Source organism: Macaca nemestrina, unplaced genomic scaffold (genome assembly GCF_043159975.1).
Source record: "Macaca nemestrina isolate mMacNem1 unplaced genomic scaffold, mMacNem.hap1 Scaffold_104, whole genome shotgun sequence".
In the NCBI taxonomy this organism is placed as follows: Eukaryota; Metazoa; Chordata; class Mammalia; order Primates; family Cercopithecidae; genus Macaca; species Macaca nemestrina.
In genome coordinates, this window is record NW_027257587.1 from 76,434 (window position 1) to 102,463 (window position 26,030).

The 26,030-nt window shown below is 38.6% G+C and overlaps 1 long non-coding RNA gene across 6 annotated transcripts in view; it reads right to left on the reverse strand.

Annotated features, from left to right (window-relative positions):
• Nucleotides 1-17,006: 17,006 nt before the first annotated feature.
• The window catches only part of LOC139361214 (uncharacterized), a 39,383-nt gene continuing 30,359 nt past the window's right edge, over nt 17,007-26,030 (reverse strand). For 5 of the 6 annotated variants that reach the window (XR_011618776.1, XR_011618778.1, XR_011618779.1 and 2 more), the window contains one exon: nt 17,007-17,233. This is a non-coding gene — a long non-coding RNA (uncharacterized lncRNA). Of the gene's footprint in view, nt 17,329-26,030 lie in introns of all 6 variants that reach the window. The other variant, XR_011618775.1, reaches the window with a different exon arrangement.

A 26,030-nucleotide genomic window follows, 5' to 3' on the forward strand; every position in this document is an offset into this window, starting at 1 on the left:
CTCTGGAAAAGAAAATATTCTGAAAATGGAGGTTGTCCTAGATTGTATTTCAAGGTGAGTCTACTTGATGCCAGTGAAGCATATTTTGGCATATAATACATATGGTTGTATTATATTTTGTCTCTATTACCTCATTTTAAAAAACCATTTTGTGAAAAATGTCAAAGTTAGATATACCAATGTTAAATTTCTGATCACGTGTCCAGAAGCACTGGAAAATGCGGCCTAGAATGCAAAATTCCCAGCCACTTCTTTGTTGAACTCTCTGCAGAGCGGCATTACATCCAGGGGTTTTCAAGGTGCACTAGTGTGGCATGAGCTGGTCTTTGGCTTCCTGTTGTAGTTGGAATCGTGCAGATTGTTTAGGGGTGGTGTCTGCTTGTCCCATCTTTCCAAGTCATCATTAACCTTTCCTCAGCACCCACGTGGACTCAGAACTTACCTAGAGTCACAGGCAGGTCTGGGAAGCTGCCCTTGAGCCTTTGTGCAGTCCATGATGGTTCCATGCCTCTGATCCGCTGGGGCACATTCTGCAGAGGGATAGGCTGGCATAAGCTGTCCCTGCCTTTCTGAAAATCATGGAGATTCCTGGTACCTGAAGCCACATAGAAATATCTGTGGAGTCTCAGGCAGGCTATGGATGCCATTCACAGGCTCCTGTTCTTCCACTTAATGGCAGCAAGAGTGATTCCTGAATTTTCTAATTGACGTCAAAACATTTTGATGACTTTGTTGTGTCAATGACCACTCCTGTTTCTGTGGCATCCAGTTCACCTGTAAGGTTTTTGGGGATTATGTGGAAATTCGTGCATTTTTTCAGAGCCTCACTTCATCCTGGATGCTCTCAGGCATGCACAAGCAGATTCCTGCCTTGGTGGCATCTTGGAGCATTGCAGGAGACCCCTTATGTCTAGGAGGCACTAGGAGGTCCATCAGGAATTGGGAGGGCATGTGTCTGCCCATCTGTAGTGTGAACTTCTATTCACCTTCAGAATGCAGATTCTTCCTGAACTAAAAAATTATCTTCATCTTGGTGTAAGTAGCCACAAAAGAATAATTCATACTAACGCCATTAATAAAAATAACTGAAAATCAACAATGAAGTTAATAATGACAATGTTAATTATTATAATATTGATAGTAATAATAAAACAAAGGCATTAGAGATTAGAGATTCCCTTAAGTGAAGGACAATGTGAAGATATAGGGATACATGAGTTGTTTGGACTCAGAGTCCAATGAAACATGTTCCTCAAAGGCAAAGACAAGAAGCATAAGGAAAATATAAAGTTCATGGATGACCACCTGGGCTACTTTGGAACCCATGTGGGAACACTGCAGGCAAAGTGTACCTTGTCCTGGGACTGCCCACCACCCAGCCCCCACTCACCTTCATGAGGTAGGACAGCAGGATAACGGGGAAGGAGTCCATGCAAGGGATGCAAGACTTGTGTCACACCTGATTCAAAGAAGCACTGCTTATGACAGATGTTTCTCTCCTAACACTCTGTCACTTCTAACTGCCTGGCTGCATGTCTGCCATCTGTTCTTCTTAGGTCACAGGAGGGACAGACATTACTGTCCACCTATCTGCATACAGAGCCGTTGGAGGACATTACCCTTGTTGCTTCCTCTTTGAAAAAGGGCAACATACACGGCAGATGCCATTCTCTGTCTCTTTGGAAAACTTTGCCACCACATTTAAGGTTTTCTTCAGCCACAGAAAGCCACCTGCTTCAAAGTCTCACCCTCCACAAGTGGCAAGCACACAATTATTAATGGAGGCAAGGGATGCATAGGTTTTGCCATTTGATTCAATTGGGACAAATAGGGGAGGTCTTCTTAGCTGAACAGCTCTGTCTGTGCGGCCAGTTGACAAAGTCAGGCTGCATTGCCATTAGACTTGTCCCTTTGCACATAAGGCTTCCCTCCAATCCTTTCCACAGATGTGGATCCTGACATTACTTCCTAATAAACATCCTGCACACTAAACTTCATCTATATCCAGCTCTCTGGGAACCAAACCTGTGACAAAAGTGAAAAGTTTCTAGGGAAAATATGGTTTCCTTATCAGACAGGGATCAAATTCTGCTGAGCTAGAAAATAAGGTAAAGTCTGATGCCATCTCATGATTTTTTTTTATTAGGAAATTACCACTGCCAGCAAGAATTATGTGTATCACTTCATGGGGACAAAAATCATATTGGAGTGGGATGAGGTTGTTTGAGTTGAGGAGAAATTTTGACGAATGAATTTTACCCTCAACTTGAGTTCAGGAGAGGAGATGAAGATGAAAACAGCTGGAAATAAAAGGTGTCCAAAAATATTTTTCTGGTTTTTCAAAAATCAAATTTCAGGTTGGGAGACACTATGTTTAAATTCTAAAAGGATGTAGCATATTGAGAGGAAATAACTATAGATAAATTGTCCTTTTTGTAAATAATACACTTCATGATATGACAGGAGACCAAGGGACACAACACAAATTTGGAGTTAAAGAAATGAACAGACATTCTCGATATTCAGCTGTTATGGCAGAGATGCCAGAATGATGGATGTCCATGTAGCAGTACTTTTTTTTTTTTTTTTTTTTTTTTTTTTTTTTTTTTTTGAGACGGAATCTTGATCTGTAACCAGGCTGGGGTGCAATAGTGTGATCTCAGCTCACTGCAACCTCCGCCTCCTTGGTTCAAGAAATCCTCCTGCCTCAGCCTCCCAAGTAGCCAGGACTACAGGTGCGCACCACCACACTCAGCTAATTTTTGTATTTTTAGTAGAGATGGGGTTTCACCATGTTGGATAGGATGGTCTCGATCTCCTGATCTTGTGATCTGCCCCCCTTGGCCTCCCAAAGGTTTGGGATTAGAGGTATGAGCCACTATGCCCAGCCCATGTAGCAGTACTTTTGAACTTAATGGCTGAAAGCATCCACCTCCAATTATTATATTTGCAAAAGAGTACAAACCATGTAATGAATTTTAAAGGGAAGACAAGCCTGTGGGGGCTCAACAGCCATGGCAATGTTTTGAACTTCTTTTTATTAAACACGTAAGAAGTAAGTGAAGTTCAAAACCTAACAGAATTGCCGGGAATTATTTGAAGAACTATCAAGATGACTTAGACACTATGAAATCCTTACGATACCCTCTGGTGGAGTTTCCTCCTGGAGCCAGTGATTTTAAGCCAGAGGCAAATGTCTCTGCAGGCATAAGAATTCGACCCAAATGTACTATTCAATTTTAAATGAGATGACAATAAAATTATCTGCTATATAGTAACAACTTTTTTTTTTTCTTTCGGACAGTCTTTCTCTGTTGCCTAGGCTGGAGTGTAGTGGGGCACTCTTGGCTCACTGCAATCTCTGCCTCCTAGGTTCAAGTGATTTTCCCACCTCATCCTCCTAAGTAGCTGGGATTATAAGCATGTGCCATCATGTCTGACTGATTTTTGTATCAGCAAAATTATTTCTGGGGTGGAGAGTTAGGGACCTTTATTCTCCCACATCCAAAAACATGTTCTCCAAATGATCTGGCAATAGAAATAACTGATACCTATATTTGCTAACCTATCTTTTTCTTTCTTTAAATTCAGAACTAGAGTGTGGAAAAGTTATATTAAGAAGGTTCTCTCAATTTTCAACACAAGTGATGGGCTAGGCACTATTCTAGGTGCTACAGATACACATTCACATACCCACAATAGTTTTGCCTTATTACCTCCTACATTCTAATAATGCATCAAAAGAAAAGTATAGATTAGCTTTTTATTTTTTTGAGATGAAGGTTAATTCTGTCACCCAGGATGGAATGCAGAGGCAGGATCTCAGCTCACTGCAACCTCTGCCTCCTGCGTTCAAGCGATTCTCCTGCCTCAGCCTCCTGAGTAGCTGGGATTACAGGCATGTGCCACCATGCCCAGAAAATTTTTGTATTTTTCAGAAAGACAGCTTTCATTATGTTGGCCAGGCTGGTCTCAAACCCCTGACCTCAAGTGATCCATGCACCTCGACCGTCCAAAGTGCTGGGATTATAAGCATGAGCCATAGTTCCCAGTCAAAGAGAATAGCTTTAAATAGAAAGCATGAAACCAAAAGAAATGTATGTCCATCAATTTTATACTGTATTTGGCCAGGTGCAGAAGATCGACTTGTAGTATTGTAAGGGAATAAGGTCAGTTCACATCTAATTGTTAGGACCAGTCGCCAGAAACCAAAAGTTGGAGGAGTTGTATCTTTTGAGGTGGGTTGCACAGGCAAGCAGCAAGTTGCTATCTCTCCAAAGTCCTAAGCTGTTCTATTTCTCCTACTGTGGAAAAATACATCTCCTACTTGATTTCAATTTATATAGGAAAATGCTTAATAAAACTAATAAGGGCTACATTCTAGGGACACAACTAGACCACACATATACTGAATCTTGATTCTGGAAACACATCTTGTTCAATGTAATTGGATTTTCATGACAACAAAAATGTAACCCTGACACAATATTGGAGAGTCAAAAGGAAAGGACATTTTGGATTGAAATTTTTTATTTTAAAAATATGTCCTTGAGTTCTATTAACAATAGCCAAAACCTGGGAACAACTCAAATGTCTATCGAGAGGAAATCAAGAAACAAATTATATGCATATTATAGAGCAATATTGGGCAATAACGGGGGATAATCCACTCTATTAATCAATAACTTGGATCAATATAATCTTTCTCACCCTAAGTGGGGAAAGCTAAGCTAAAAAGTGTCCTGTAATATAAATAAAGGTACACAAAATTCTAGAACAGACAAACCTAATATAAGCTAAAAAAAATTTAGAAAAGCCAGGTGCAGTGGCTCATGCCTGCTATGCCAGCACTTTGTGAGGTGGGTGGATCACATGAGCTCAGGATTTTGAGACCAGCCTGGCCAACATGCTGAAGCTACTCCATCTTTACCAAAAATACAAAAATTAGCCCAGTGTGGTATTGTGCGCAGGAATAGAAAACCAAATACTACATATTCTCCATTGTAAGTGAGAGCCAAACATTGGGTTATATGTTGTTTAGCTCTCACTTATGTGGAAACAATAGACACTGGAGATTCTTAGAGGGAGGAGGGAGGGTTGAGTACAAGGACTTAAAAACTGTCTATTGAGTATTATGTTCACTAGGTGTGTGATGAGATCATTCATACTCTAAACCTCAGCGTCACACAATACATCCATGTAACAAACCTGCACATGTATCCTCTGTGTATAAAATTAAAATTAAAAAACTAAAATGAACAAACAGATACGAGTAGGAATTTCTCAAAAGAGGAGATACAAATGGACGACATATATATAAACAATTCTTACCCTCTCTAGTCATCACGGGAATGCAAATGAAAATTACCATGAAATATCACTTCACACCTGTTAGAATAGCTATTATCAAAAAGATGGATGATAACAAGTGTTGGTAAGGATGTGGAGAAAAGGGAGCCTTTGTATACTGGTGGTGGGAATGTAAATTAGTATGGCCATCTTGGAAAATAGTATGGAGGTTTCTCAAAAAATTCACAATAAAAATACCACTTTGTTCCAACAATCCCACTTATTTTATTTATATACATATATATATATATATAAAATGGTATTTTTATATGAAGTGGTATATATATATATATGAAGTCATTGAAATCAGTATGTGAAAGAGATATCTGCACTCGTATATTCTTTTCAGCACTGTTCACAATAGTCAAGATATATGAAAACACATATGTTATCATTCATTCATGGACGGATGAATTAACGTTTTATATATATATATGTATGCACAATGGAATATTATTCAGTATTATACAATAATGAAACCCTGTCATTTGTGACAGCATTGATGGATCTGAAGGGCATGAAGTCATGTGAAATAAACCAAACACAGAATGACAAATATTGTATGATTTCACTTGTATTTGAAATCTCAAATGAACTCAGAAGCAGAGAGTAGACTGGAGGTTGCCAGGAGCTGTGGTGCAGGTAAATGAGTAGGTGTGATTATAGTACAAAGTTTTAGATATACAAACATAAATAAGTTCAGGAGGTCTAATTTACAGCATAGTGCTTTTAGCTATGAATGCTGTATTGCATACTTAAAATATAATAGGAGGGTGAATTTTTTGTTAATTGTTCTTACTAATAGAAATAATAATTAGAATGGGAGGGAGAACTTCAGGAGGTGATGATTATGTTTATAATCTTGGTGGTAGTGATGCTTTCACAACGTATCCTTATCCTCAAACTCACTGAGATATACACATTAAATAGGTACAGCTTTTTAATGTAATCATATCTCAACAAAGTGTTTTTAAGGGAGGTTGGTTAAAAAATGTAAAAAGGAAAAGTAGATGTTCCTTTGCCCTTCTCCCACGCCTTTTTTCTCCCTGATGTCTAGAATTCAGAAATAATAGGTGGAAATTTAGCAGCCAAACTAGGGTATTTTCTAAAGTATAGCAGAGCAGATACCTGGAAGGGACCTGCATCCCTAATGACATTAGAAAGAATCTGTACTAGCCCTGAATGGTGTAACTACAGGATAATTTTGAGTGAAAAAGAAATCAACTTCTGTCTTGTTTAAGTAACTTCATTCAGGCATTAATTTTATAAACATGTAGAGAATACATACTCCTTATGAGTAGAAACAATGTTTATAAATAAAACAATGGTGATAAATAAAAGAAAATAAAAAGCCTTGAAACAAAGTGGTTTAATAGCTATACATAGTTATTTTGTTGAAAGATTCTGCTGCTAATATTACTCAATATTTTTGTATGCTGGTGCAAGTAAGGAAATTTACATTGTCTAATAAAAATTATTTATCAATTTATAAAACAGTAAACATTTCATAGAATGGGGCTAACAATCTGCATTGCAAAATAACTTTCAGTTGATTTTATGCACAGTAATTATTGAGAATCCCAACAGATCTGGACCTACATAGGTGCTATCAAGACTTAAGGAAGAAAATTTTCCTGACTCTATCCCTACCTCCAGTTCTTAACAGATCTAGAGATTCAGAACTCAAATCCAGACCTCCTGCTTCCATGTGCAGTGGCCTTTCACTGTCCTGTTTCGCTTCACTTGTTGAAGAGGATTTGAGAATAAATGACCACGTGATTCAACTCTCTCCTCAGCTCTGAGGAATATAGCCCTGTCCTGGCAAACAAGAAGCTCACACAGTAGTAGAGGAGGCAAATAGACATTCACTAATCTAGCATACAAGCAGTAGGCACTGTACCATAAACAAGGCACTGTACCATAAACAAGGCACTGTAGGGGTTCAGACCAGGAGCAAAGCAGGGATTAGCAGGGCTAGTAAAGTCTGGGAAGTGTTCACTAACAAAATGTCTAATCATTAACTAAACCAAATTATTTCTCAACATGGCCTAATTAATTGTAACTTAATATAAATTGTTGGTTGCTCATAAACCTTAATCTTTTGCCAAAATATTTGTAGCTTATGTTCCCATTTAACAAGGTTTTCTGGTCAAAACTATGCACCCACATCCTTCTAATGAACTTAGTGTCCAATAAAACATGGACTTTCAGTCATCCCATGAAGGTGATTTTATGTGCATAGTACATCTCTGTCTGCGAATATGCCTAATGAGGTATGGAAGGACACTTATTATCCAAACAAAGACATTCCACTGGTGCTAGAGAGCTACAGACGGAAGTTTTTTCTGCCTACTGGAAATAAAGCCAAGCTTTCTTCTTCCTTCAGCAGTGAGGATTGCTGTCCTCCTCTTTATCATTCTCTCTCTCTCTTTTTTTTTTAATGGGCCAAACTCTACCAAATAACAAGATAAACTTTGTGTAAGCCTTGGTAAGAGCAGAGTGTCTGACACCTTATGACCTTATGGTGCTATAATACTCAAAGCAAAAGCAAAATCACCTATGACCAGAAAAGGGAGTCACAGGAAATCTAGAAGACTTATTGGCCAAGAGACCTGCAGCCTCATAGTTCCTTAGCTCTCCAGAAGAACTCTCACGTGAAATGAAGTCAGTGGTATTTCAAGTGCTTGAAACCCTCGTTACTCTACCTCTAAATGTGAATTAATTAGGCAAGTTTACTAGCAGTTACTAGACCTCAAAAGCAAGATAATCAGGCATTATTCTACTAAATATTGGTCCAAAGCTATGTTGGGGTCAGCCAGGAAGGATTCCTGGGGGTCTCCTTGAAAATATTACAGTAATCGAAGAAATCTTCAACCTATTGCCCCTCAGTACTGTTGGTCCCTTGTACTTGATTTTTCCCCTTAAGTTTTATTCCATTTTCTAACATTGCCATTCCCTCTTCCTTCTCAGCAACTAGTCCTTCAAAGTAGAACTTAAACAATGACCAGACATGGCCCTGCAACAGAGCGTATCCTTCTACGTTTAGCATGCAATCATGAATCACAGGTACAAGACCCCTTGAACAGACGTGGTTTTGGTGACTACATGTAGGACTTACTGCTTTTACCCAAGAAGAGGATCAGACATCCTAAGTAGCTCAGAAATTTTTCTGGAGCTCTTGAATGTGTAGAGGCAAGAAAGATTAAGCAACCTGTTGCCTTACATGAGGCATACTATCTTCTTATGTTTTCTTTTGAATTCAGGATTTCAAGGTTGGGGAAGGAGTGGGAAAGTAGCCATGGACATGTGAGAATGTGGATGATCCTTTTACGTAGTCAGGAACGGTCAAATTCTATGCTTTATGTTGTTTGCTAAAAGACACTTTCCAAAGCTTTCAACAGAAAATGTAATGGCACACATGCCTATTCTTGGTGAACCCAGACTTTTTGTCTAGTCTGTGATAGTCAATTTTGAAGGACTGCTTAGGGTAATGAATCCTTCAAGTTGTAAAGATGAAGGGGAGTTTTTGGACAATTCCCATTTTGCTGTAGGAAAACTAATCTGGAAGAAGTAAAAGGGAGAGATTGAAGTGGGAGAGAACGGAGGTGGAAAATGAGTTCAGTTGATCAAATATTTGTTAAGCACCCACTGTATGTCGGGCCCTTACAAGGAAGCAAGCAAAGAACAAAAGCATGTGATGGCCTTGCTCCTAAGAAGCTAGAGACCAGTAACTTGGATTGCTATAGAGCAGAAAAATAGGATGAAGAAGAAGTTTCTTTCTATGAGATAAATAGCATACAACCAAATAAGAAAGTCAAAAGTTACACAAAGTTCAAAAACCTAAGGCACCAACCTTTAAGAGATCTGAGTGTTGGTGGTGACTTTGGAAGGAAAGTTATTATTAGGATTATTTTAGTACTAAGAGTTTTGAGCTGTCTATCCAATATTTTCATCTGCACCTCTGCTTTGGTAATACTGTGTGTGTGTGTGCGTGCGTGTGTGTGTGTGTACGTGTGCCTTTTCATGTGTTTGAAATATATTATCTATCCCACACTCCACATTGGTTTGGGGGTTAATTACATACAGGCTGATCTGAATCTACACTCTTAGGAACGGGGTTAAGCTACTCTACCACATTGTGAAGAGTTGATATGTAAGAGACTCTGAACATCTTATAAATTATCTTTAAAATGTTTCCTTTTTCGTGAAGGGAAGAATAAGTATTTGTAAACAAATGCAAAAATTTCTTTAACTAAATGAAAGAACAGTTAGTTAACCTTGTTGTGATTAGCAGAGAGGATAGCTGCAGACACTATAAAATCACTCAGCAACAAGATTTGACAAAACGTTAAAGATGGCTCTATTTTTCCTGTTTTATACAGGAAAATATTAAGGCCCTGGGAATTGAAGTACTTTTCCCAACAGTGGAGTAAATGTCAGAGTCAAGGCTGTGTTTTACATCTCGGTTTCCCCACACATCCCACCCTATGGTTCTGTTGTGCTGTTCCATTGTGTGACTCCTCAAAGCCTGGTTAAAGGTGATACCGTATCAAATTGTATTAACTCAGTAGCACAAAACACCAGGGAATTGATTTATAAGAGTATTAACCTTGTGGCATTACTGAAGACCCATCTGATTAGTAGTTATCGAGTAGTCACCCTGGCTAAATATATGGGTTTGATTTTTAATTTTGAAAATGAAAAATATTTTAAAATCTATGTCTTACATCCATATCCCCAGGAAATTTTAAACAAGTTTTAAAACTTCCAAATTTAGATAAACTCATGTTTTTTGTTGTTTTAATTTTCACTCAATGAAAATAGAAAAAAAACTAATTGGATAGAACAGCACAGCAGAAGCATTACTTATCGCCAAAAATGGGATGCAACAAGACTGAAGAAGAAAATGCAGGACAGTGCTTAAAAAAGCAGTCTAATGAAAAGTGGGGTCTCCTCAGGGTGTCCTTAGGTAGACATTGCAGCAGAACTGCAAAGTTTTCTTTAGAAGGCTAGGGAAGAGAGGAGGAAACAGGAAGGGGCAAGAGTGGAAAATAGAATGAGGCTCAGAATACCAAGCGTTAGTGCTGTCCCTATCACCTTCCTCACTTGATCACTGGGTGATCTTGGGCAAGTTTCTTCCTTTCCCTCAGCTCATTTCCTCATCTGGAAGGTAAGTCACTAGACAAGATAGTCTTTGATGTTCATTGTAACTCTAACTGATCTTCCCCAAGCAAATAGCTGGGAAAGACACTGTGCCCACAATATGCAAGACACAAGGTTTACAAGCAAAGAACAAATCAAAACAAAAGATGTTTTAAAACCCCTAATGTCACTTGAATTCTTACAAATAAGCAATGGTACATCATACTTTTACAAAGTCCTTCTGTGATTTCATTTTTAAAATCATTTCAAGTTTTATTTTACTTCATATTAAGATAATGGGAGATAAAGTGTTACATGGGTTCATGCAGGAATATATGTAAGAGACACAAAAATCCACAATAGGTAATTGTTATGTTAGTAGTTCCCTTTACTGAGGGGGAGCAGACAAAAGAATGTTAGAAAAAGCTTCATAAAGTGGATTATATAGAATGTGCTTTAAAAGAGTTTGGTATTTTATTGAGTGGGAAAGAGAAATACAAGGAGTTATTGTTCAAGGGTTAAAGCTATGCAAAATGAGTCAATTACAGAGATAGGCTCTAAAACATAGTACCTATAGTTATTACTGAGGTATTTTGTATTTAACAATTTGTTAAGAAGGTCGATCTTAGGGGTTCTGACAACAACAACAACAACAATAAAGGGACATAGGAAACATTTGGAGGTGATGGATATATTATTACCTGGATATTGGTTGTGGTAACAAGAGTAATATCTATGTGCAAATTTGCCAAACTGTATGCATTAATTACGTACAGTGTTTGTATAACAATTTTACTTCAGTTCCTACTATATTACCTGGCAAACAATACTTTATAGTTAAAGTAAGAGCAATGATTATTGCATGTGCATGTTGAAAATAATAAAGAAAGGCCGGGCGCGGTGGCTCAAGCCTGTAATCCCAGCACTTTGGGAGGCCGAGACGGGCGGATCACGAGGTCAGGAGATCGAGACCATCCTGGCTAACACCGTGAAACCCCGTCTCTACTAAAAACACAAAAAACTAGCCGGGCGAGGTGGCGGGCGACTGTAGTCCCAGCTACTCCTGAGGCTGAGGCAGGAGAATGGCGTAAACCCGGGAGGCGGAGCTTGCAGTGAGCTGAGATCCGGCCACTGCACTCCAGCCCGGGCTACAGAGCAAGACTCCGTCTCAAAAAAAAAAAAAAAAAAAAAAAAAAAGAAAAGAAAATAATAAAGAAAGCAGGTGACAGTAAGACATCCTGAGTCTTTTGGAAATAAATAGCATTCACCTGCTTTCTCATCCATTGAGATATCACCAGATTTATGTACTTGTGTGTCCCTGGAAGTTTCTTGTGGGAGATTTAGTTATTCTTTTTTCGTTAGGCTCTACTAACCAAGAACAAATCACAGACTCAGACAGCATCATAAAAAGGCCCAGACCCACGATGTCCAGAGACTCCAGGCTCAACCCACATTGATGCTGGCCCTTCAGCCATGAGACTCCATTTGCTTCTTCTTATTCTCCTTCTTTTTTCAATTCTTTTATCCCCAGGTAAGTTGGTAGCTGATTACTACAAGGTTCTGCAGATTAGAAGGCTATATCCCTGGCCAGACAAGATCCTAGAATCAGTCCTGTGGGTTCAAGAACCTAATATTTACAGCTTCAGTAGGACAATAATAGGGAAAAATAGAAAAGAGACTCATTTAGCAGTAGTTCCTGTTGATAAGATTCCATCCATGTTTTTTGAACTAGTGAGTGGATATAATAATGGATGCTGCTGAAATTCAATCCTGTCAGATCAAACTGCCTACATATAAATTTCCATGTCCCACCAAGGCATCTCAAGATACAAAGTAAGAATACAACAGAATGTGACCTCAATGAGATGTCTTTGTGGGACCTCGAAATTTATATGCAGGCAGTTAGATCTGACAGGATTGAATTTCAGCAGCATTTATTATTATATTTGCAGAGGTTGCAGTGAGACAAGATCGCGCCATTGCACTCCAGCCTAGGCGACAGAGTGAGACTCCAGAGAGAGAGAGAGAGAGAGAGAGAGAGAGAGAGAGAGAGAAAGGAAGGAAGGAAGGGAGGGAGGGAGGGAGAGAGGAAGGAAGGAAGGAAGGAAGGAGAGAGAAAGAAAGAAAAAGAAAGAAAAGCAAGCAAGCAAGCAAGCAAGCAAGCATTAGTGAGGGAGAGTGAGTGAGAGTGAGTGTGTTTGGGCCCCTACTGATGATGCTAAACTATCACAAGCCCACACTCAGCCTTTCAACATTTGCTGGAGATTCACTTGTTTCCTTGTTATCTCCACCAAGGGCAGCTTCCTCCTGCTTCTGCTGCTGCAACTCAGCTAGGCACAAAGCATCTGTGGATCCGTTCTTTTTTCAGCAGGGCTTCATCACTCTGAATTTAAGTTAATTAGCTTTTTTTGAGATCTCAGTTCTGTGTTGTAAAATGAAATCTATGATCTATAGATTATCCAGCTTATTCTCTTTGTCAGGGCAAGAGCATTTTTCTATAACTTTCTAAATTCTTTTTTTTTTTTTTTTTTTTTTTTTTTGAGACTGAGTCTGGCTCTGTCGCCCAGGCTGGAGTGCAGTGGCCGGATCTCAGCTCACTGCAAGCTCCGCCTCCCGGGTTTATGCCATTCTCCTGCCTCAGCCTCCGGAGTAGCTGGGACCACAGGTGCCCGCCACCTCGCCCAGCTAGTTTTTTGTATTTCTTAGTAGAGACGGGGTTTCACCGTGTTAGCCAGGATGGTCTCGATCTCCTGACCTTGTGATCCGCCCGTCTCGGCCTCCCAAAGTGCTGGGATTACAGGCTTGAGCCACCGCGCCCGGCTAACTTTCTAAATTCTAAACAAAAGTAAAAGTTCACTTCTTTTCAGAATCCCCACGTGTCAGAAAGTGTTCCTATTATCATCAGTTTAGTGATATTTATGGAATACCAAGTTGACTCTAATATCAGCTTTTGGGTTAAATTCTTTCTTTCTGATATGTAGCCTTTGAAATTTTATTTGCTGCAGATCTCTTGGTAGTGAACAATGTTCATTTTTATCTGTCAATTTCATATTGTGATTTTTGATCTTGAAAGACAGCATTACTGAGTACCCAATTCTGTATTAACAGTTATTTGCTCTCAACATTTGTTGATACTAGTTTACTCATTTTTAGTTTTTGCTTTACTATAATAATCAGATAAATATTATTTCATTATAAATTATCCTTTTTTTCAATGTTTGTATGGTCTGGTGTTTGGTTTTAATGTTTTATAATTTAACTAAAGTGAGTTTATTTTTATATCATCTGTTAGAAATATATTCTTTGAATCAATGGATTTATACCTTTTCTTAATTTCTTTTTGAGAATCTCTTGAAATGGTGAATCCTTTTACACTTCTCTCCCCCCATATTTGAATTAAATAAATGTTAGACCTTGTGTTTCCATGTTACATTCTGGGTATATCATTTAAACATTTTTTTCTTCACTAGTTATCCTCTTACCTGTGTCTAATATATCATTAATAACTTGCATTTATTTTTAATTTTTTTTTTTTTTGGAGATGGAGTCTCGCTCTGTTGTCCAGGCTGGAGTGCAGTGGTGCGATCTTGGCTCACTGCAACCTCCACCTCCCGGGTTCAAGCGATTCTTCTATCTCAGCCTCCTGAGTAGCTGGGACTACAGGCACCTGCCACCATGCTCGGCTAATTTTTATATATATATTTTTTAGTAGAGACAAGATTTCACCATCTTGGGCATGCTGGTCTTGAACTCCTGACCTCGTGATCCACCCATCTTGGCCTCCCAAAATGCTGGGATTACAGGCATGAGCCACCACGCCCAGCCAGACCTGCCCGTTTTTTCTATCATCTATATTGTTTTACTATTGTTTTTACATCTTTGTAATAGTAGATTGTTTCTTTAAACAATTGATACATACCTGCTTAATTATTTCTCCACATTGACGATTTCAATACATCTAGTTTTAAAGGGTTTAGATATGCTATTCATTTCATTAACTTTTATTCATGGTGTCTTGCTTACCTGATCATTTTTAATACTGAACTCATTGTTCATCCTTAACCTGACATCATTTTATGGTCTGAAATGAGAATGCTATTATCCAGACTTCCTCTGTGAAGCTGACTCAATGCTTTAACTCAATATAGAAGTTTCAGCATTAACAAACTGGAACTTCTGATGGCCCAAGAGTCAGTAGTACCATCATTAGCATTACTGATCATAGCAGATCTTCCCAGAAGATCTGGGAAACCCTCACCTCCTCCATCAGCTATCCAATACAAAGTGCCCACTGCTCAAGCTCCAGTTCACAGACTATTTTTGTGTTTGAAAGAGGAGATATTTTAAGAACTTGCCTAACCATTTTCAGGGATAGAAATGTTTCAAAGAGATCCTCTACTATATATATGTTCTATAGCAGCAGTCACTTGAGAGCAGCTCACTTGCAGTCATGGCCAAAAGCCTAAATCTTTCTTTCATTCTAGTCACACCTATATTGTATCTTTTGGGGATATCTCAGATTCAGATGCATTCATAGTATTCTATGATTTGCGACACTACTATAGATTCTTCAAAATGTTACAACATTCCAATGGTATGTTGGGAGGTATAGAAGGAGAGGAAAAACAATGGGCTCAAATCTCCTCTGACTTCTCTTCTTACAATATGTTTCATTGTTCAAAACTTTTAGAACTATATTAATACAGCATTGACAGTGGGCATTCTTCTTTTCCTTCTGACTTTAATAGGATTGAAGGAAGTGTTTTGCTATGAAATTGCTATATGGGTTGTATTCAGATAAATTTTGACTTTATAAAGCCAATATTCTCCTCTATATTTTTAAATGCTTACCAGGATTCACAGTATTATTTTCAGTTCTCCCTGTTTAAAGGCATATTTAAATAACTTGATGACTTGGGTATAGTATATATGTTACTGTGCTACAGAAACAGAAAAACCACCACCATATTATATTCTAAGATACTTGGTACACCAATTGCACCATCTTTTTTTCATCTAAGACATTCAATTCTTCCACAGGTGGGAGCACATGAATTAGCATCATTTACTACTCGTAGCTTTCACTACAGACTTTCAGACTTATGGTGCCTAAAAGAAATAGAATACTTCTAGCTGGGTTTAAAAGCTACAAATAAACATAGAAAATATACACTATTTTGAAAGTATCACTTGAGTGTTATGCATGTATTTCAATATTATATTGCTAATTTTAATTGTCCAAAGTTAAAGAGCTTAAACCTCCCCCTCATGCATTCCTGAATCACCCATTATTCCCACACATACATTGTTCGATACAGCATAAACCTAAGTAAATAAAGATGTGGCAAAATGAAAAAAATAAAATAACATTATACCATTCTCATCTGTGAATGGCATCAGTAGACAGATGTGAATAAAAGTAATGTGATTATAATTTTAAAAATCATATTTAATAGGATCAATTTATTATTAAATGAACATTAGGCTACTTAATGAATAATAAATCTTTGACACAGTGAAAACTCTTAATGCAGAGTGAGACCAAAATGAAAGTAATAACTGTTTTTCTCCTAACCCTTGCTTTAGTTGGTCTTTCCACCAGACTGTCACTTTAAGGATATTATAATAGCACAAAGCCACCAGCTTTACCATTAGAGAGATCTTCATTAAATTATCTTTGTTGTAATAAAGGTTATCTGGAGGAAATACTGGTCTGGACACAATAATAAATGTCAAGCTTTCTAATATTTTCCACTTTTAGACACAAATTGAAAGGATCACTTATAATGTCAAAAATATACTTTTTTCTAACTAATCTATCCTATGACTAAGACGCTATTAGCAATTAAAGTAGATAGAGCAAATCTAAATGTGGAGAGAAAAAGTAATTTCCACTTGTTTGAACAGATGAAAGCACGAATAAATTGAAAGCCTGAAATATTAGCTTGGGGGAATAAAATCACTCGGGGGAGCAAAAGCAGGATATACCAGCCTTTAACTCTACACTTCCCCCAAGAAAAAATTTATAGATAGCTATTTACAAACCAAAATAGCACTGGGAGGGTTCAAGGGACCACTTAAGAAACTATAGCAACACAGTGAAGCCAAAAAAAAAAAAAAAAAAAGAGAGAGAGAGAGAGTGAAAGAAAAAACAAACAAACAAACAAAAAAAACCAAAAACGAATAGCCATATAGAAAAAACAACTCCTGAAATCAGCATACCTGAGACAGCAGAAACATCTTTTTTGGCTAGGAATGAAAAAAGCAGAAAGGGACTATCAGTATCAGCCACAAGGTGGAACCACTATGGCCCTCAGTAACCCTCTCTGGCAGAAGACACTGGCATTTTTGCCCTGCAGTAAGCAACAGCCATTTCTGAGAGAAAATCCAGAGGAAAAGATGAAGATGTACCATCCCCTCCCACATCCCTTTTCCCCCACCAAAAATACCGTAACTGTTGTGCCAAACCAGGATCGGAACTACTACCTTTCTTAATCTGCATGTGTCTTCTCTGACATATGAGCAGCAACCATTTCAAAAGCTCCCACATAGAAATGCTCATACTAAATTTATTCTGTTACTTAAGAGTGTTTATGGATTTACATTCCATTTGTGGACTATCTCACTGGATCTTCTTTCCTGCAGTAAGAGGTGGTTTGGGTGCTGCTGAAGGTCATTGTCTCAATTTGTCTGGTGTTTGCAGAAGAGATGTCTGCAAAGTAGTAGAAGATCAAATTGGTGCCTGCCGAAGAAGGATGAAGTGCTGTAGAGCATGGTGGATTTTAATGCCAATTCCAACACCACTTATCATGTCAGATTATCAAGAACCCCTTAAACCTAAGTTGAAATGAAACTGATGTAAAATAAAAATACATCAAAAGTGAAGTTATTTGCATCTAAGAATATTGAAGTATACATATTAAGTACTTCCATCTTGATAACCATCTTGTGTTTTCACTTATCAACATAAATGAATAAATACTAATTTCAAATATACCCAATACTATTTCTTTGTGAGTCATTAACAGATCTTAACAAAACCTTTAAAAATGAGAAAACTGTTACTTTTGTTTTCCAAGATGGTGGATTGAAGGCATTGTTAGCCTGCCTCTTGCACTTGGAAAGACAAAATGGTGTGTAGAGATTCACACTGAACTTTCTTTCAAGAAGCAACACAGGAACTTAACAGGAAAATTGAAATAAGCCACAGACCATTTGAAAGAAGCAACAGGATGCAGCTTACACCATAAGCTAGGCAGAAAATTTTGAGTTTCCAGGGTGTGAGAGGGGGATAAACTGACTGTAAGATATACACTTCCATTGGGAAACCTATCAATCTAGGCCATGGGGGAAGGCCTTAATCGTACTCAGGGCTGGAGTTGATTCAGTGAAGAGTGACGAGTATATGAGGAGTGGCATTGGGATGTGCTTTGAGTCTCCAGCAAGTTCCCAGTTTCTGGCAGGATGGAGGGAAGCCATTTCTGATTCTACCTCAGAGAGGACCTCCCAGAAGTCTGCCAGCTAACTCAAATGGTGGTCACAGGTTGAGAGAACCTCCCAACTGAAATGTTTGATATAATTTTCTGTGGGGACAAACTCCCCAGGCCAGAACTGAGAGGTGAGTGGGACCTGTGATGCAGCAGCAAGCACAGGAGCTGGATGCCCCTGCTCTGCAGGTGGATCAGGAGGGGTTTGGCCTGAAGGCTGCAGTTACTGTCTCAATAGGAGAGGCTTATGGTATGGGTCAGTTTTGAGCTCTGAATTTAGACTTCTTGAAACTTAGCTAACTACTCCCAGTGGAACACTGTGGGTGTGAGACCTGCCTCGCCAAGGATGTGGGAGCTGGATGGGGCTTACTGCCAAGCTGCTACTCCCCATTCTTCATATGGACTCTCCTTGTACAGAGGCAGAGGCAGCTTCACTTCTCTCTGGAAAATTACCCCAGTGGCCTAAGAACTGCCTTCCAATTCCCACTGGAGCCACTGCTTGTCCCACACGTAGAGAGCCAGAGCATCACTTTACCTGACCTAGTTCCCACTTGGTTTTGCTCAACCACCTACCCTGGTAGATTAACACAAATAACAGAAGAAACTTTTAGAAGCCCTTTGGCTCTACCCGTTCCCTGAGATACCAGAGTACCTCCCATGGGTAACATAAGGCAAGTCCAAATCTCACCACTACCACCACAGCTGGCAGTCTTTTGCAAGCACCACCTCCTGGCTGAAAGCCAACTGACACAGTCCATTAGAGCATCTTGAATTCAGAACATACAATGTCATGACAGGCCGGGGAGCCTCCTCTGCCCTAATTTGGCTCTCTATCACACATTCTCTCTCTCTCTCTCACACACACACACACACACACACACACACACACACGTCACACACACACATCAACCTACTGTCAAACCGAGGTAAACACACACACACACACACACACACACACACACACACACACCCCTGCTCAATTCAGGCCATTATCCCTGATGGACATCGATGCAAAAATTCTCAATAAAATACTGGCAAACCGAATCCAGCAGCACATCAAAAAGCTTATCCACCACGATCAAGTGGGCTGCATCTTTGGGGTGAAAGGCTGATTCAACATACACAAATCAATAAATGTAATTGATCACATAAACAGAACCAAAGGCAAACACCAGACAATTATTTTGATACACGCAAAAATGCCTCTGATAAAATTCAACATCCCTTCCTGTTAAAAACTCTCAATAAACTACGTATTGATGGAACATACCTTAAAATAATAAGAGCTATTTCATACAGCCAATATCATAAAGAATAGGCAAAAGCTGGAAGCATTCCATTTGAAAACCGGTACAAGACAAGGAAGCCCTCTGTAACCACTTCTATTCAACATAGTATTGGAAGTTCTTGCCAGGGCAATCAGGCAATAGAAAGAAATAAAGGGTATTCCAATAGGAAGAGAGAAAGTCAACTTGTCTCTGTTTGCAGATGACATGACTTCCTATTTAGAAAACCCCATCATCTCAACTGAAAAACTTCTTTTTTTTTTTTTTTTTTTTTTTTTGAGACGGAGTCTCACGCTGTTGCCCAGGCTGGAGTGCAGTGGCGCGATCTCGGCTCACTGCAAGCTCCGCCTCCCGGGTTCCCGCCATTCTCCTGCCTCAGCCTCCTGAGTAGCTGGGACTACAGGCGCCCGCCACCGCGCCCGGCTAATTTTTTGTATTTTTAGTAGAGACGGGGTTTCACTGTGGTCTCGATCTCCTGACCTTGTGATCCGCCCGCCTCGGCCTCCCAAAGTGCTGGGATTACAGGCTTGAGCCACCGCGCCCGGCCACTCAACTGAAAAACTTCTTGAACTGATAAGCAACTTCACCAAGGTCTCAAGATACAAAATCATTGTGCAAAAATCACAAGCATTCCATTACACCAACAATAGTCAAGCAGAGAGCCAAATCAACAATGAACTCCCATTCACAATTGCTACAAAGAGAGTAAAATACCTAGGAATACAACTAGGAATACAACGGCTGTGAAGGACCTCTTCAAGGACAACTGCAAACCACTGCTCAAGGTAATAAGAGAGGACACAGACGAATGGAAAAACATTCCATCCTCATGAATAGGAAGAATCAATATTGTGAAAATGGCCATAGTGCCCAAACATTATAGATTCAATGCTATACCCATCAAAATACCGTTGACATTTTTCACAGAATTAGAAAGAACTATTTGAAATGTCATATGGAATCAAAGAATACCCCATATAGCCAAGACAATCATAAACAAAAATAACAAAGCTGGAGGCATTACGCTAACTTCAAACTGTACTAGAAGGCTACGGTACCAAAACAGCAGGCTACTGTTGCCAAAACAGACATATAGACCAATGGAACAGAGCAAAGACCTCAGAAATAACACCACACATCTATGACCACCTGATCTTTGACAAACCTGACAAAAACAAGCAAGGGAGAAAGGATCTCCTATTCAGTAAATGATGCTGGGAAAACTGGCTTGCCATATACAGAAAACCAAAACTTGACCCCTTCCTTACACCTTATACAATAATTAACTCAAGCTGGATTAAAGATTTAAATGTAAAATCCAAAACCATAAAAACCCTAGAAGAAAACCTAGGCGATATCATTCAGGACACAGGCAAGGACAAAGATTTCATGACAAAAATGTCAAAAGCAATTGCAACAAAAGCCAAAATTGGCAAATCGGATCTAATTAAACTAAAGACCTTCTGCACAGCAAAGAAACTATCATCAGCATGAGCAATCAACCTACAGAATGGGAGAAAATTATTGCAACCTACCCATCGGACAAAGGTCTAATAACAAAAATTGACAAGGAACTTAAACATATTTACAAGCAAAAAAAACAAACAACCCCATCAAAAGTGAGCAAAGGATATGAACAGAAACTTATCAAAAGAAGACATTTATCTAACCAACAAATATATTTTTTAACAGCTCAACAATACTGATCATCAGAGAAGTGAAAATCAAAACTACAATGAGATACCATCTCACACCCATCAGAATGGTGATTATTAAAAAGTTAAGAAACAATAGATGCTGGTGAGGCAGAGAAGAAAGAGGAACGCTTTTACACTGTTGGGGAAACTGTAAATTAGTTCAACCATTGTGGAAGACAGTATGGTGATTCCTCAAGGATCTAGAACCAGAAACACCATTTGACCCAGTAATCCCATTAGTGGCTATATACCCAAAGGAATATAAATCATTCCACTATAAAGACACATGCACATGTAAGTTTATTGCAGCACTATATACAATAGCAAAGACATGAAACCAACCCAAATGCGCTTCAGTGCTAGACTGGATAAAGAAAATGTGGTACCTATACACCATAAAATACTATGCAGTCATAAAAAGGAATGAGATCATGTCTTTTGCAGGCACATGGATGAAGCCATCATACTGAGCAAACTAACACAGTAACAAAAAAATCAAACACGGCATGTTCTCACTAATAAGTGAAAGTTGAACATTAAGAAAACAAGGACACAGTGAGGGGAACAACACACAATACGGCCCGCTGGGGACTGGGGGTGAGGGAAGAGAACTTAGAGGATGAGTCAATAGGTGCAACAAACCATCATGGCAAAGGATACCTATATAACAAACCTGTACGTTCTGCACATGTATCCCGTATTTTTTAAATTTAAAAACAGGAAATACTTATGTACATACATACATACATACATACATACACACACACATTCTTCCCGGATCTTCATTCCTGGTAAGCCAAGGAACCTGGAGAAACACCAGAATTCTGTCCCTCTGAAAATGCAGGACAGGTCTACCTTCATCAGCAAAAAATTTTGGACCAAATGTGGTAACTGCAGGTCCACCCCACAATGAGTAACTGAAAATTGAGGCAGTATTTCAGATCCAAAAAAACGGATGAAGCAATTCGTGACACATTTGGGTTGTTTTTGCCTTTTCCTACTATGAAGAATGCTAGTAGGAAGAAGGAAGAACGGTGTACAAATATCTGTTTGATTCTCTGCTTTCAGAATCCTTTGCTTGTTTGTGTGTTTGTTTGTTCTTTCCTGAGAGAGGACATCACTCCAGTCAGCCAGGCTTTTCCAGTCTGTAATTTTTGTTCTTTCCTTTTGTCAAGTTTTAGAAGATTTTATTTAATTTCTATTGAATTTTAAGGCATTTTCAGATGTGTATTAAAACATTATCTCACATGCTGTGTGTTACATTTCATTTATTTTCATCGTCCCTTTTTTATTTTATTATTTTATTTTATTATAGTTTATATTCTAGGGAACATATGCACAAAGTGCAGGTTTGTTACATATGTATACACGTGCCATGTTGGTGTGCTGCACCCATTAACTCGTCATATACATTAGGCGTATCTCCTAATGCTATCCTTCCCTCCTCCCAGCACCCCACAACAGGCCCTGGTGTGTGATATTCCCCTTCCTGTGTCCAGGTGTTCTCATTGTTCAATTCCCATCCATGAGTGAGAACATGTGGTGTTCGGTTTTCTGTTCTTGCAGTAGTTTGCTGAGAATGATGGTTTCCAGCTGCATCCATGTCCCTACAAAGGACATGAACTCATCCTCTTTTATGGCTGCATAGTACTCCCTGGTGTATATGCGCCACATTTTCTTAATCCAGTCTATCATTGATGAACATTTGGGTTGGTTCCAAGTCTTTCCTGTTGTGAATAGTGATGCAATAAACATATGTGTGCATGTCTTTATAGCAGCATGATTTATAATCCTTTGGGGATATAGCCAGTAATGGGATGTCTGGGTCAAATGGTATTTCTAGTTCTAGATCCTTAAGGAATCGCCATGCTGTTTTCCACAATGGTTGAACTAGTTGATAGTTGACAGTTCTACCAACAGTGTAAAAGTGTTCCTATTTCCCCACATCCTCTCCAGCACCTGTTGTTTCCTGACTTTTTAATGATCACCATTCTAACTGGTGTGAGACGGTATCTCATTGTGGTCTTGATTTGCATTTCTTTGATGGCTAGTGATGATGAGCATTTTTTCATCTGTCTGTTGACTGCATAAATGTCTTCTTTTGAGAAGTGTCTGTTCATATCCTTTGCCCACTTTTTGATGGGATTGTTTTTGTTTTTGTTTTTTTTTCTTGTAAATTTCTTTGAGTTCTTTGTAGGTTCTGGATATTAGCCCTTTGTCAGATGAGTAGATTGCAAAAATTTTCTCCCATTCTGTAGGTTGCCTGTTTATTCTGATGGTAGTTTCTTCTGCTGTGCAGAAGCTCTTTAGTTTAATTAGATCCCATTTGTCAATTTTGGCTTTTGTTGCCATTGCTTTTGTTGTTTTAGACATGAAGTCCTTGCCCATGCTTGTGTCCTGAATGGTATTGCCTAGGTTTTCTTCTAGGGTTTTTATGGTTTTAGGTCTAACATTTAAGTCTCTAATGCATCTTGAATTAATTTTTGTATAAGGTGTAAGGAAAAGATACAGTTTCAACTTTCTACTAATGGCTAGCCACTTTTCCCAGCAGTATTTATTAAATAGGGAATCCTTTCTCCATTTGTTGTTTTTGTCAGGTTTGTCAAAGATCAGATAGTTGTAGAAGTGTGGTGTTATTTCTGAGGGCTCTGTTCTGTTCCATTGGTCTATAGCTCTGTTTTGGTACCAGTACCATGCTGTTTTAGTTACTGTAGCCTTGTAGTATAGTTTGAAGTCAGGTAGTGTGATGACTCCAGCTTTGTTCTTTTGACTTAGGATTGTCTTGGCAATGCGGGCTCTTTTTTGGTTCCATATGAACTTTAAAGTAGTTTTTTCCAATTCTGTGAAGAAAGTCACTGGTAGCTTAATGGGGATGGCATTGAATCTATAAATTACCTTGCACAGTATGGCCATTTTCACTATATTGATTCTTGATTCTTCCTATCCATGAGCATGGAATGTATGGAATGTTCTCCCATTTGTTTCTGTCCTCTTTTATTTCATTGAGCAGTGGTTTGTAGTTCTCCTTGAAGAGGTCCTTCACATCCCTTGTAAGTTAGATTCCTAGATATTTTATTCTCTTTGAAGCAATTGTGAATGGTAGTTCACTTATGATTTGGTTCTCTGTTTGTCTGTCATTGGTGTATAAGAATGTTTGTGATTTTTGCAAATTGATTTTGTATCCTGAGACTTTGCTGAAGTTGCTTATCAGCTTAAGGAGATTTTGGGCTGAGAGGATGAGGTTTTCTAAATATACAATCATGTCATCTGCAAACAGGGACAATTTGACTTCCTCTTTTCCTAATTGAATACCCTTTATTTCTTTCTCTTGCCTGGTTGCCCCGGCCAGAAGTTCATCACTATGTTGAATAGGAGTGGTGAAAGAGGGCATCCCTGTCTTGTGCTAGCTTTCAAGGGGAATGCTTCCAGTTTTTGCCTATTCAATATGATATAGGCTGTGGGTTTGTCATAAATAGCTCTTATTATTTTGAGATATGTTCCATCAATTCTGAATTTATTAAGTTTTTAGCATGAAGAGCTGTTGAATTTTGTCAAAGGCCTTTTCTGCATCCATTGAGATAATAATGTGGTTTTTGTCTTTGATTCTGTTTATATGCTGGATTACGTTTATTGATTTGTGTATGTTGAACCAGTCTTGCATCCCAGGGATGAAGCCCACTTGATCATGGTGGATAAGCTTTTTGAAGTGCTGTGGATTTGGTTTACCAGTATTTTATTGAGGATTTTTGCATGGATGTTCATCAGGGATATTGGTCTAAAATTCTCTTTTTTGTTGTTGTGTCTCTGCCAGGCTTTGGTATCAGGATGGTGTTGGCCTTATAAAATGAGTTAGGGAGGATTCCCTCTTTTTCTCTTGATTAGAATAGTTTCAGAAGGAATGGTACCAGCTCCTCCTTGTACCACTGGTAGAATTCGGCTATGAATCTTTCTGGTCCTGGACTTTTTTGTTGGTAGGCTATTAATTATTGCCTCAATTTCAGAGCCTGTTATTGGTCTATTCAGGGATTCAACTTCTTCCTGGTTTAGTCTTGGGAGAATGTATGTGTCCGGGAATTTATCCATTTACTCTAGGTTTTCTAGCTTATTTATGTAGAGGTGTTTTTAATATTCTCTGATGGTACTTTGTATTTCTGTGGGGTCAGTGGTGATATCCCCTTTATCATTTTTTATTGCATCTATTTGATTCTTCTCTCTTTTCTTCTTTATTAGTCTTGCTAGCTGCCTATCAATTTTGTTAATCTTTTCAAAAAATCAGCTTCTGGTTTCATTGACTTTTTGAAGGGTTTTTTGTGTCTCCGTCTCCTTCAGTTCTGTTCTGATCTTAGTTATTTCTTACCTTCTGCTAGCTTTTGAATGTGTTTGCTCTTGCTTCTCTAGTTCTTTTAGTTGTGATATTAGGATGTCAATTTTAGATCTTTCCTGCTTTCTCTTGTGAGAATTTAGTGCTATAAATTTCCCTCTACACACTGCTTTAAATGTGTTCAGAGATTCTGGTATGATGTATCTTTGTTCTCATTGGTTTCAAAGAACATCTTTATTTCTGCCTTCATTTCGTTATGTAACCAGTAGTCATTCAGGAGCAGGTTGTTTAGTTTCCATTTAGTTGAGCAGTTTTGATTGAGTTTCTTAATCCTGAGTTCTTGTTTGATTGCACTGTGGTCTGAGAGACAGTTTGTTATAGTTTCTGTTCTTTTATATTTCCTGAGGAGTGCTTTACTACCAACTATGTGGTCAATTTTGGAATAAGTGCGATATGGTGTTGAGAAGAATGTATATTCTGTTGGTTTGGGGTGGAGAGTTCTGTAGATGTCTATTAGGTCTGCTTGGTGCAGAGCTGGGTTCAATTCCTGTATATCCTTAACTTTCTGTCTCGTTGATCTGTCTAATGTTGACAGTGGGGTATTAAAGTCTCCCATTATCATTGTGTGGGAGTCTAAGTCTCTTTGTAAGTCTCTAAGGACTTGCTTTATGAATCTGGGTGCTCCTGAATTGGGTGTATATATATTTTGGATAGTTAGCTCTTCCTGTTGAATTGATCCCTTTACGAT